At 43.1% G+C, this 9,680-nt stretch overlaps 1 long non-coding RNA gene across 1 annotated transcript; it reads left to right on the top strand.

Moving 5' to 3' along the window:
* Window positions 1-2,029: 2,029 nt before the first annotated feature.
* On the top strand, window positions 2,030-7,815 carry LOC134156548 (uncharacterized). The gene is made up of 3 exons (XR_009961948.1): window positions 2,030-2,441; window positions 6,795-6,856; window positions 7,271-7,815. It is a non-coding gene; the product is annotated as an uncharacterized LOC134156548 (long non-coding RNA).
* The last annotated feature ends 1,865 nt before the right edge of the window (window positions 7,816-9,680 follow it).

Below are 9,680 nucleotides of genomic sequence, written 5' to 3'. Positions count from 1 at the left end.
ATTTACTAAGGTCTGTAATGTTTTAGGAAAAACAGCACATAAAAATTTTAACTAGATTTGTAACAAATTTTCTAACTCTAAAGTAACTGGAACAGCTCCTGTATCTTTCTGCTAGTAAATCCATATAACCTCACAGTCTACACAGGCGTGCAAGTGAGAGAATGAGACCCAGACCCTGCCCAGCGATCTCAAAAGGTGGCGCTTACCTCTCTCAAGAGCCTCAGGCTTAGCGCAGACTCACATAAAAACTCCGAGGCGTCTGATCTCCCACTCAAGAGGAAAACTATTCCACATTCAGATGAAGGAGACTTCTGCAAATCATACAGATTTTTCATTTACAAGATGCTGAACTTTCCACTTCTGACTTATCAAGTACATTTGGATGAAACCAGTTAATAATCTGCAAAACAGATTTAAAAAGCTAGATAAAATGACCTTAAATTTTAACATGCAGGGGAAGAAAACCAGATTTATTAAAGCATGCTGTGCTGAAGTCAGTGTTCATTTTCTAAACGCAAGTCCAGTCAGCAGCTTCTTCAGGACTTCAGAACTCAAGGAAGTCCATTTTATTTTATTTATTTTATTTTCCCCCCAGAAACTCAGGAGAAAACTTGCTTTCCTGCTTTCAACAGACTTCTTGACAGCTAGCCATAGAAACATAGAATCACAGAATGGTTAGGGTAAGAAGGGACCTTAAAGCTCGCCTAGTCCCAGCTCCCTGCCCCATGCTGGGGCACCTTCCACTAGACCAGGTTGCTCAAAGCCTCATCCAACCTGGCCTTGAACACTGCCAGGGATGGGGCAGCCACAGCTTCTCTGGACAACCTCTTCAGGGCCTCACTACCCTCACAGTAAAGAATTTCTTCCTAATGTCTGATCTAAATCTACCCTCTGTCAGTTTTAAGCCATTCCCCCTTGTCCTATCACTGCATGCCTTTGTAAAACATCCCTTTCAAGATTTCTTGTAGACCCCTTTAGGTACTGGATGGCTGCTGTCAGGTCTCCCCCAAGACTTCTCCAGGCTGAACAAGGCCAACTCTCAGCCTGTCTTCGTAGGAGAGGACTTCCAACACCTCCTGTTACTTATGATTACTAACCTCAATGCTCACTGGTCTGAATTAAAACCTTTCAAAGGAGGTACATACTTCTGGATAAGTCTTAACTAATTTTGAAGGTGCTCACAGCTTTATGCATTCTCATAAACTTTCATCTCCCTATTCTTAAGGTAAATTGAAATTGAATTTGAATGACAATACAGACGTACAGGACAGGATTACAGGAACTATTTTTTTGCATACAGTTGGTCTAAATTCACATTTTGGTTCTTTACAACCCATAGCACCACATGTGTCAGGTACTGCTGGAGTAACCCTAAGCCCTTCCAGTACTGTCCTGGATGTTTCCTTTAACAATGAAACAGCCAGCAGGTAGAGACCACATCTGGAATACTGTGTCTAGTTCTGGGCTCCTCAGTACAAGAAAGACAAGGAGCTACTGGAGAGAGACCAGAGGAGGCCACAAGGATGATCAGGGGTCTGGAGCATCTCTTATGGGAAGAGATTGCGGGAGCTGGGCCTGTTTAGTCTAGAGAAGAGGAGACTGAGAAGGGATCTCATTAATGCATTTAAATATCTCAAAGGTGGGCACCAGGAGGATGGTGCCTAGTGACAGGAAGAGGAGCAATGGCCATAAACTAAAACACAAGAAGTTTCACCTCAACATGAGGACAACTTCTTTACCTTAAAGGTGGCAGAGCACTAGAACAGGCTGCCAGGGAGGTTCTGAAGTCTCCCTCTCTGGAGACATTCAGAACTCAGCTGGACGCGTGTAACCTGCTCTAGGTGGCCCTGCCTTGGCAGGGTGTTGGACTAGACAACGTCCAGAGGTTCCTTCCAACCCTAACGGCCCTGTGATTCTGTGTATCCCTTGGCCATTTCCACCGCTCTTCGCGGAGCCATCCATCAGTGTCCCGCCAGCAGGGCAGGCCAACGCTAGCTCCGGACACGTTTGCTTGGAGAGCAACCGTGTACCTGCAGACGCAAGGCAGAGGCCTCCAGCCGCTCCAGCGACCCCGGCGCCTTCCCGCGCTGCGCCCGTCCTCGCCTCAGGCGGCGGCGGGCACGGAGCGGCGGGAGGGGGCGGAGCACCTCTGACGAGCAGGAGGAGGCGGGCGCCCCTTCCCGCAACTGCTTCGGCTGTGAGCGGCCCCCGCCTCCTCGCCGGTACCGGCCACGGCTGTACAGTGTCCGGCTATCTCCTTCATCCTTCCCGGGCCGGGGTGCCGTTCCTCACATCTCCGCACCTCGCCACCCAACCCGCCGCACCGCCCCCGGGGTCGCCCCCTCCCGCCCTTTCCTTCCACTGACGCAGTCTTTGCCGCACCAGCTCTAACATGGCGGCGAGGCACTGAGGAGCGCGGGGCGACGCGGGCCGCGAGCGGGGTGAGTGCCGGTGCCGCAGCCAGTCGCTGCAGGGGTCCGGCGCGGTCGCCATGCGGTCGGACGGGAGCCGCGGCCCAGACCGCAGCGCGGGCCCCGGGGAATTTGTGGGGGGAGGTCACATCGCCGCGGGGCCTGAGCCTGGGTCACGGATGGGGGAGGGAGCTCCCACCCCTTCTCTCCCCTCCCCGGCCTGTCGAGGGGACTAGACTGACCGCTGCTCCGCGGCTGTGGGGTAGTTGTGGTAGGCTTCCTGCGCACATACACGCTCCCTCGGCAGGCCCGGCGGCCCGTGTGCGGGGGGCGGGCGAGCCAGCGGCCGGGCCGCGGCCGGCGCTTACCCCGGCGGGAGGCCCCCGGGCATCCCAGGTGAGGGTGGTCCTTGAGAGGAAATGGGGCCGTGAGGAGCTGCGAGTGGGGCCGGGCGGCAGGTGGGAGCAGGAAGGGTGGGTGAAACGGAGCACGGGGCCCAGCCAAAATTGCTCCAGGTGAAAGGGGCCGCGCCGCTGAGAATTGTCGCCGCAGCGCAGCAAGCCGGGGGTCGGCATGGTGCCGGTCTGCCTGCCCACTCCCAGCGCCCGGTCGGCCTTGGGTGCTCCTCGGTGCCTGCTCCGGAGTTTGAATGAGTCCTCACTCCTCCCCTAGAAGGCGAAGTAACCGGGCTGACTGCGCGCCACATGTTCTCCTCCCCTCCGCAGGCCTCTCCTAGGGAAGTGAAGCCTACAGGAGCTACCATGGCTGGCAGGAGGGGTCCTCTGCCTCACTTCTAAGGATTTCCTAAGGCACTTAAGGGGATTTTTATCAGTAAGGAGTTTCAGGCTCAGGTAGTGTGCAGCCACGACCAAACCGTAGTGTATGATTGTACTTTCAGTCATTGAGGAGGCTCTGAAGGAGAGAGGCATAGGAGAAAAAGAAATAGTTTATTGAAACTGGGCAAATTATCTACTGTAGTTGTAAACATTGCCTTACAGTTCAGTCACAATTAGAAAAGTAACTTCATAATGATGATAAAGTTACCTTTGCAAGTAGTTGCCTAATGTTTGGCGAGTTAGTTATATTATAGTAATAGTCTGAGACCTGCTTTAAGAGGAACATGAGACCATATCTTTTGCATTAAATCTGTTTTCTAAGATGTATCTTCTGAGAGAGTGTTTTGTTGGTTTTTTTTTCATGTTTCTGTGCTGTACTGCCTGCAGAAGAGGCTGTTCTTTGGACAGGGATAAATGTTTTTAGTCTGGTTGGGTTTTGTTGTGGTTTTTTTTTAATACATAATTTTTTTAAATCTTTTCCCCCCATCGTGTTTTACTATTCCTATTCATTAATGCATTGGGGTCCAACAGAACCCCTATTTTTAGGTACTACTATGATAAAAACATGGAAGCTACACATGATTTATGAAGGCTTGGTTTATCTCAACTTGCAGAGCTTGTTTTACTGGCTTTTGAAATTATTTATAAAGATTTTTGGAAAAAGTATAATTTCCTGTATATGAAGTAGGCATGAAGGGGAACATACAAAGGATACCAGCATCGGTAGTCCTCTGAGAGCACCCTTTTGCACTATGTGTCTTATTAAGACTTTACATTTTTCCAGTCCTCTTCTGTGAAACAGAAACATTTTTGATTTTTTAAGTTAGCTAAGCAGTCATCAAGCTGTTATCAAAAGAAGATTTATTCCCCCCCCCGCTTATGATCTCAGAAAATCTGTGGATTATGAGGGAATTTGGAGTGAAGAAATATGTACTGCAATGGGGGATTTTACTCTGCTGCAGCATGATGTGTCCACTACCAGTTCAATCCTCCATCCCATGTGCATTTAGGAGCCATTTTCCATTTGGAAGCAGAGTCAGTGAGTGCCAAGGAGCAAATTTAGCCATCTTCTAATGGAATGAGGTTTAGGTAGGAGGCTGGGATGAGGTATGGAAGGGATTTAGAACTAAAGTACTAGAGAAAGGAGAGCATGAGAATAAAAGATGGTAGAATAAGGGGATTTTGTTATGTTTGGCAAATGCAGGTCGGTATTAAGAACTAGCTCCTACTGTTGGTCTTGCATTGCTCTCATCTTCAATAACAGGGGTAGGAAGGGATTCCACTCTGAAATTTAGTTTGGGAGTCCTACTGGTTAAATGGCTTAGAGATTGCATTGGACCCTTTAAAAGCTTTTTTTTTTTTTTTTCATTTTATACAATGCTGAAACATGCTTTTTGTTATCATTTATAAATTTTAAAATATAAATTCATTATTTCAGACCTATGTTAATCCACTTTCTGGTTATGAATGGTAGAATCGGAATGGACATATTTCTTTGCTGCTTCTGGGGGAGCAGTGAACACCAACACAGGCATTTATCTTTGGGAGAAAGCACTTGCATTTGTTCACAAATCTTAACAGGAAAAAAAACTTTCTGCATCAATTAGATAATAAAAAATCATTACTAACTCTTGACAACAGGGCTTTTTGCTTGCAGTTGACAAGAGTGTGCTTACATATTTGAACATCTTTCTCACTGTGGGTGTCTCTTTCCTAGGAAAATAAAACAATGTGCATGATCTAGTAGGAACCTGCATTTCTGTTTAAATAGTTTGAGAGAATGTTACTACCTTCTCAGCTGAATGTTACATTCTCCCAACTGAGATATTATAAATGTCTGTGCATTCCTTATGTACTTCAATACAAGAAGACTAAATTCATGTTAATAATTGCAAAAAATCATACTGATAGTGAAACATGGAGGAAAAGATGGTGGTGTTTGGGGAAAATGCGGAGGAAATGATGGAGATTGAAGGTTGGGCTGGTTGGATTTTTGTTGTTCACCTTTTATTGTATCATCCTAACGTGTCTGAAAACTTGCCACATAGAAATGGAACTAGGAACAAAATTTCATGTCTTCCATTTCACAATCAGAACTTCGTTTCTAGTCTTTATTCTATGGCTCCACTGTCACTGTAAGCTGGTGTGTGTTACTGCCAAATCTTTTCTTGGAGCAGGGAGGAAAGGGTAGTTTCTCTGCAGCTAGGTGGCCATTTGCATGAAAGCCAAACCCATGGATGCATGAGCCCTCCGTTTTGGTATCAGCCCATGTTTATATTGGCTTCAGGTGACTGGAACCCCACAGCCTAAGTGCATGTGATATATTTTTAGTATTCACTTTGTGCATTTTCATTTTCTGGACTCAGTTTTGCTTAAAAATATACTTCTGAAGATTCCAGATGGCTATCTTTGCAATGTAAATCAATGTAGTTTTGTCTCCCTGCGTTTGTCGATGGCCTAAAACAAGATGCTAAGAATGTGAATTTATGCTCTTTATTGTTGATTTCATTTGGATGTTAAATGAAAACCAATGGAGCAGGTTGTAAGTTGATAGAAGGAAACAAATACAAATGTAAGGTCAAGAAGAAATTAAAAATAGGGGGGAGCTGGTGATGACAGAGAAAGAAGTGAAGGAATAGGACACTGTATGTTGGGTTTTTTCCTGCTGAAAACAGCTTTGTTCCGTAATTGTTCTGTCCTGTGCAGGGACTGAAACAACTAGGTAGTACCATGGCCTGTTCAGCATAGCTGCAAGTAATTTTTTTCCCTCCCCTCATAAAATTAGGAAATACTGCTGCTTACCATCAGCCCTTGCGAGAAGTATGACATGTTGATACTTCAGTTGGTGTGCATCTGGGCTCTTTAGCTCCTTTCAATTAAAAGAAGCTGGTTTATATTAAACAGTATTATTACCAGATCCTTGCTAGCACAGGTGACTTTGGAAAAAAAAAAAAATCCCAAGATGTATTTTTAAGCACATCAACACATTTGAGTGATGATCTCTGGCAGAGAGATGCCTGTGAACAGTTTGGGATGGTTATCTTTTTCCATTGGTACAGATTATTTTGAAGGAGAGCAGCTGTCTGCAGCCTGGCTGTGAATTGGCCAGTTTTATCCTGCAAGTATCTGAACAAAGTAATGAAGCTAATGGAGGTGTGAAGGGATGCAAATTGTCATGGACACAGCTAGTGATGCCCCTGCTATGGATGCAGCTTTTCTGAAAAGACTAAATATTGTTGGTGTATTTGTCAATAAACACAAATATGCGCTAAGCTGAACTGGAATTCCACTTTCAGAAATAAAACCAGCAGGCTTCTTTAGTTAGATATACTGAATTGGTGTTTTGGTTGTTTCAGGGTTGTTTTTTTTTTTTTCTGGTTTGGGGGTTTAGTTTTTTGTGTTGTTTTTTTTTTTCCTTTTTTTTTTTTCACATAATTTCCACTTGGACTTAGTAAAAAGGCTTTCCAAACAGCAGGTGGTTGAGCAAGATGAATGGCTTAAACATTTCAGGATAGTACTTAGGTTGATATATTGTCCTTTCTTACAGAGTTTTGGAAGGAAGAAGTGAGCCAACTTCTCAGGATTGCCCTGCAAAGCACATTTTTGTGTGTATGTATAGCAAGCATCTTTTGGGTTGAGTTTAAAAATATTCCCTTCACTGGTAAAATTCCACCAAGTTCACAATTAAAAAATGGAAAGTATTGTGGGTTAAGAGTATCCACATTCTAATTGAAAACAAATTTGAAGAGATAAGTACACAGGTCATGTAAGCCTCCTTGGTACTAGACATGTAGTATTATTGAGCTTTTCTTGTATTTTTCTGACCTTATTTTTGGTATTTTCAAATGTATCTTTGTTGGGTCTGTATTTAACATTCATACCCAATATACTTGCTTTTAATAGAGGCAAGTTTTAAATGATCAGTGTGTACAAGATTGTATTTGGTGTTTAATGCTACATGAATAGAAATTAATAGTTCATGGATCACTTGTAGCTCTGTAGTTTTTTTCTGTAACACTTCAGGTCTGTCTGAAGTAACAACTTCACAAAGGATGTTCAAGTATATTGAAAAAGAAACGCTCATTTGACTTTTAGGTAGGTAGGATAAATATCACTGATATTTTAGCCTGGCTTACTAGGCAATGTCAGCTCAAGAGTTAGGTATATTTACTTGGCCTGGTATTTGACCAGTCAGGGTGTTCATACTGACCCTTTGACATAACTGTCATTTAGAACCAATTGCAGTCAGTGCTCAAGGGATTTTATTGGAGGATTTAGGGAAAGTGCAGGTAACATTTAGAACACGGAATAGGCTTGATTTATTTCATGTTTTTGAGGCAAGAGAGAGGTAGAAAACCATCAAATTGAGCTAAAGGTTGTGAGAATAGGGATTCAGGTAGACTTCTTCATTTATTCCGTCTCTCTCTCACCCAGTTCTCCATAAAACTGAGTTAAAAATTGACTGACATAAGTATACTGACATTTATTTTACAGTTTGGCTTTAGTCATTATCAATGCTTGAAACAAAAAAATTGTGTGATATATAAAGATAGTTTCATTTGTTTTGGCTAAAATACTGTATATAAATGTTAAGGCATACCTCTACATTTCTGAAGCAAATTGCCTGTAAAGTGCGAATTAAATCCTTCCTCACTCAAGCTCTACAGCTAAATGGCTAAAGTTTGGGTACAATTGGTCAATCAGTTGTGGTACTACTTACTGGTTCTTAGATGTCTCAGTTCGGTTAAAACTGTCAGTTCTATCAGCAAACTATTTATTGCAGCATTTATTCTGAGAGGTTTCCTAGGAAAAAAACCCAACCCTGCCCATCTGTGCAGCTGTACAGTCTGTTCTGCTGCTGACAGTATGAGTCGGTGGCTGTCCTTTGGGCTGGTCTCAGTTCTGTGGGCACTTTGTCCCCTCCCACCTTTCTCATCTACTTTCCTTGCCCATGCTGCCACCTTCCTGGAGCTGTCCTAGAGTCTGTGCAGTATAGCATGGTGAGCTGGTCAGCCTTCTGCTAACCTGACAAAGTCCTCAGCTACAGATGTTTTCTCTATTTGTTCCTCTGCCTGGCTTCAAAATTTGTTATACTAATAGAAGAGAAAATGTAATTCAGGGAGAGGAGTGAGCAGACTGAGCCTGCTGCTTTTGATAAGTCTCTGGCTTGTATGAATTAGTGTAATTACATAGCTAAAAAGACATCTAGTGGGATTCTGTGTGTTTGCAAAGTCTCGTCATGCTGCCAAAAATCACGTGAAGTTAGTTTACTGGATGATGTTTAACTTAAATCAGTCCTGCATTGTTCTTGTGATTTTTCATTGTGTAATCTTGGCAAAATGTTAGGAGTGGCACTGAGCACAAGTGAGAGAATGTAGACTAACATGATTACACTGCTGTCTTTTGATTTCTTACAGTCTCTTGTTCCAAAGATGAGAGTGACAGATGGTGACAATTGAATTTTCTGAGACTGTTCTGTGGCACAGATATGAGTGAAGCTTTTGGAGAGATGTATGAAGTGTGTCAGCTAGATTTCAGTAGTGTTTTCTGGCAATAAAAATAATTAGAACTGAAAATTTATGTATTATATTCCAACTTCCGGAAGAGGTACTCCAGTCTTACAGATCCTGTTGCTGTCATTGGGGATTTTTTCCCTCTCTGAAGTAATTCAGAGGGTATGTGGCTTCAGAAAAGGAAAAAAATAGTGTGATTGTGCATAATGTTGGAAGGTCAGAGATACAAATGGGATTAAGATAGTGCTTGCTACATAAAACCAAAGGGATATACTCAAAGAAAAGGGGAAATTGCATTAAAATTCTTGATAAAGAATCATAGAATCATTTAGTTAAAAGACCCTTAAGATCACCGAGTCAATCTGTAAACCTAACATTGTCAAGTCCAGTGCTAAACTATGTCCCTAAGCACCGTGTCTACATATCTTTTAAATACCTCCAGGAATGATGACTCAGATGAGGAAAAGAAATAATAAAAAGCCAAAATAGTTTCACTCAACAGTAGCTGGAAGAGTGTATTTTTAATTTTTTTAAATGTAGAATGGTTTCATTCTCAATTAGAGCAGCTCCTGATAATTGCAGTGATAGGAATCCAGGAAATATATTCTTAAGAAGTTGAATGCTTTAGTCTTAACATAACAATATGTTGGTGGTTTATCAAGTTGTAACAATCATAAGTTATTTTCCAGTCTTAGACCATTCTGTTTGTGGCAAAAGTTTGGGTATTTCTTAAAGTATGCCTACTTGACTTGTGCAGTTGCTACTTGCCTACAACAGTTGAAGTTCACTATCCTGCACTGTTCACTTTTTTGTGCTTGTAGTCAAGCCTTATGTTCTCTCTTGAGCAGCTGTAGTTCATGGCCCAGGTAATTAATAGTAACTGAGATGAACTGAACTGGGTTGTGAACCGCAACAGCTGA

Source organism: Pezoporus occidentalis, unplaced genomic scaffold (genome assembly GCF_034315485.1).
Source record: "Pezoporus occidentalis ecotype Australia unplaced genomic scaffold, CSIRO_AGI_Poc_V1 ctg88, whole genome shotgun sequence".
In the NCBI taxonomy this organism is placed as follows: domain Eukaryota; kingdom Metazoa; phylum Chordata; class Aves; order Psittaciformes; family Psittacidae; genus Pezoporus; species Pezoporus occidentalis.
Note: the sequence above shows the minus strand (reverse complement) of the source record. Positions and strands in the feature narration are given on the sequence as shown.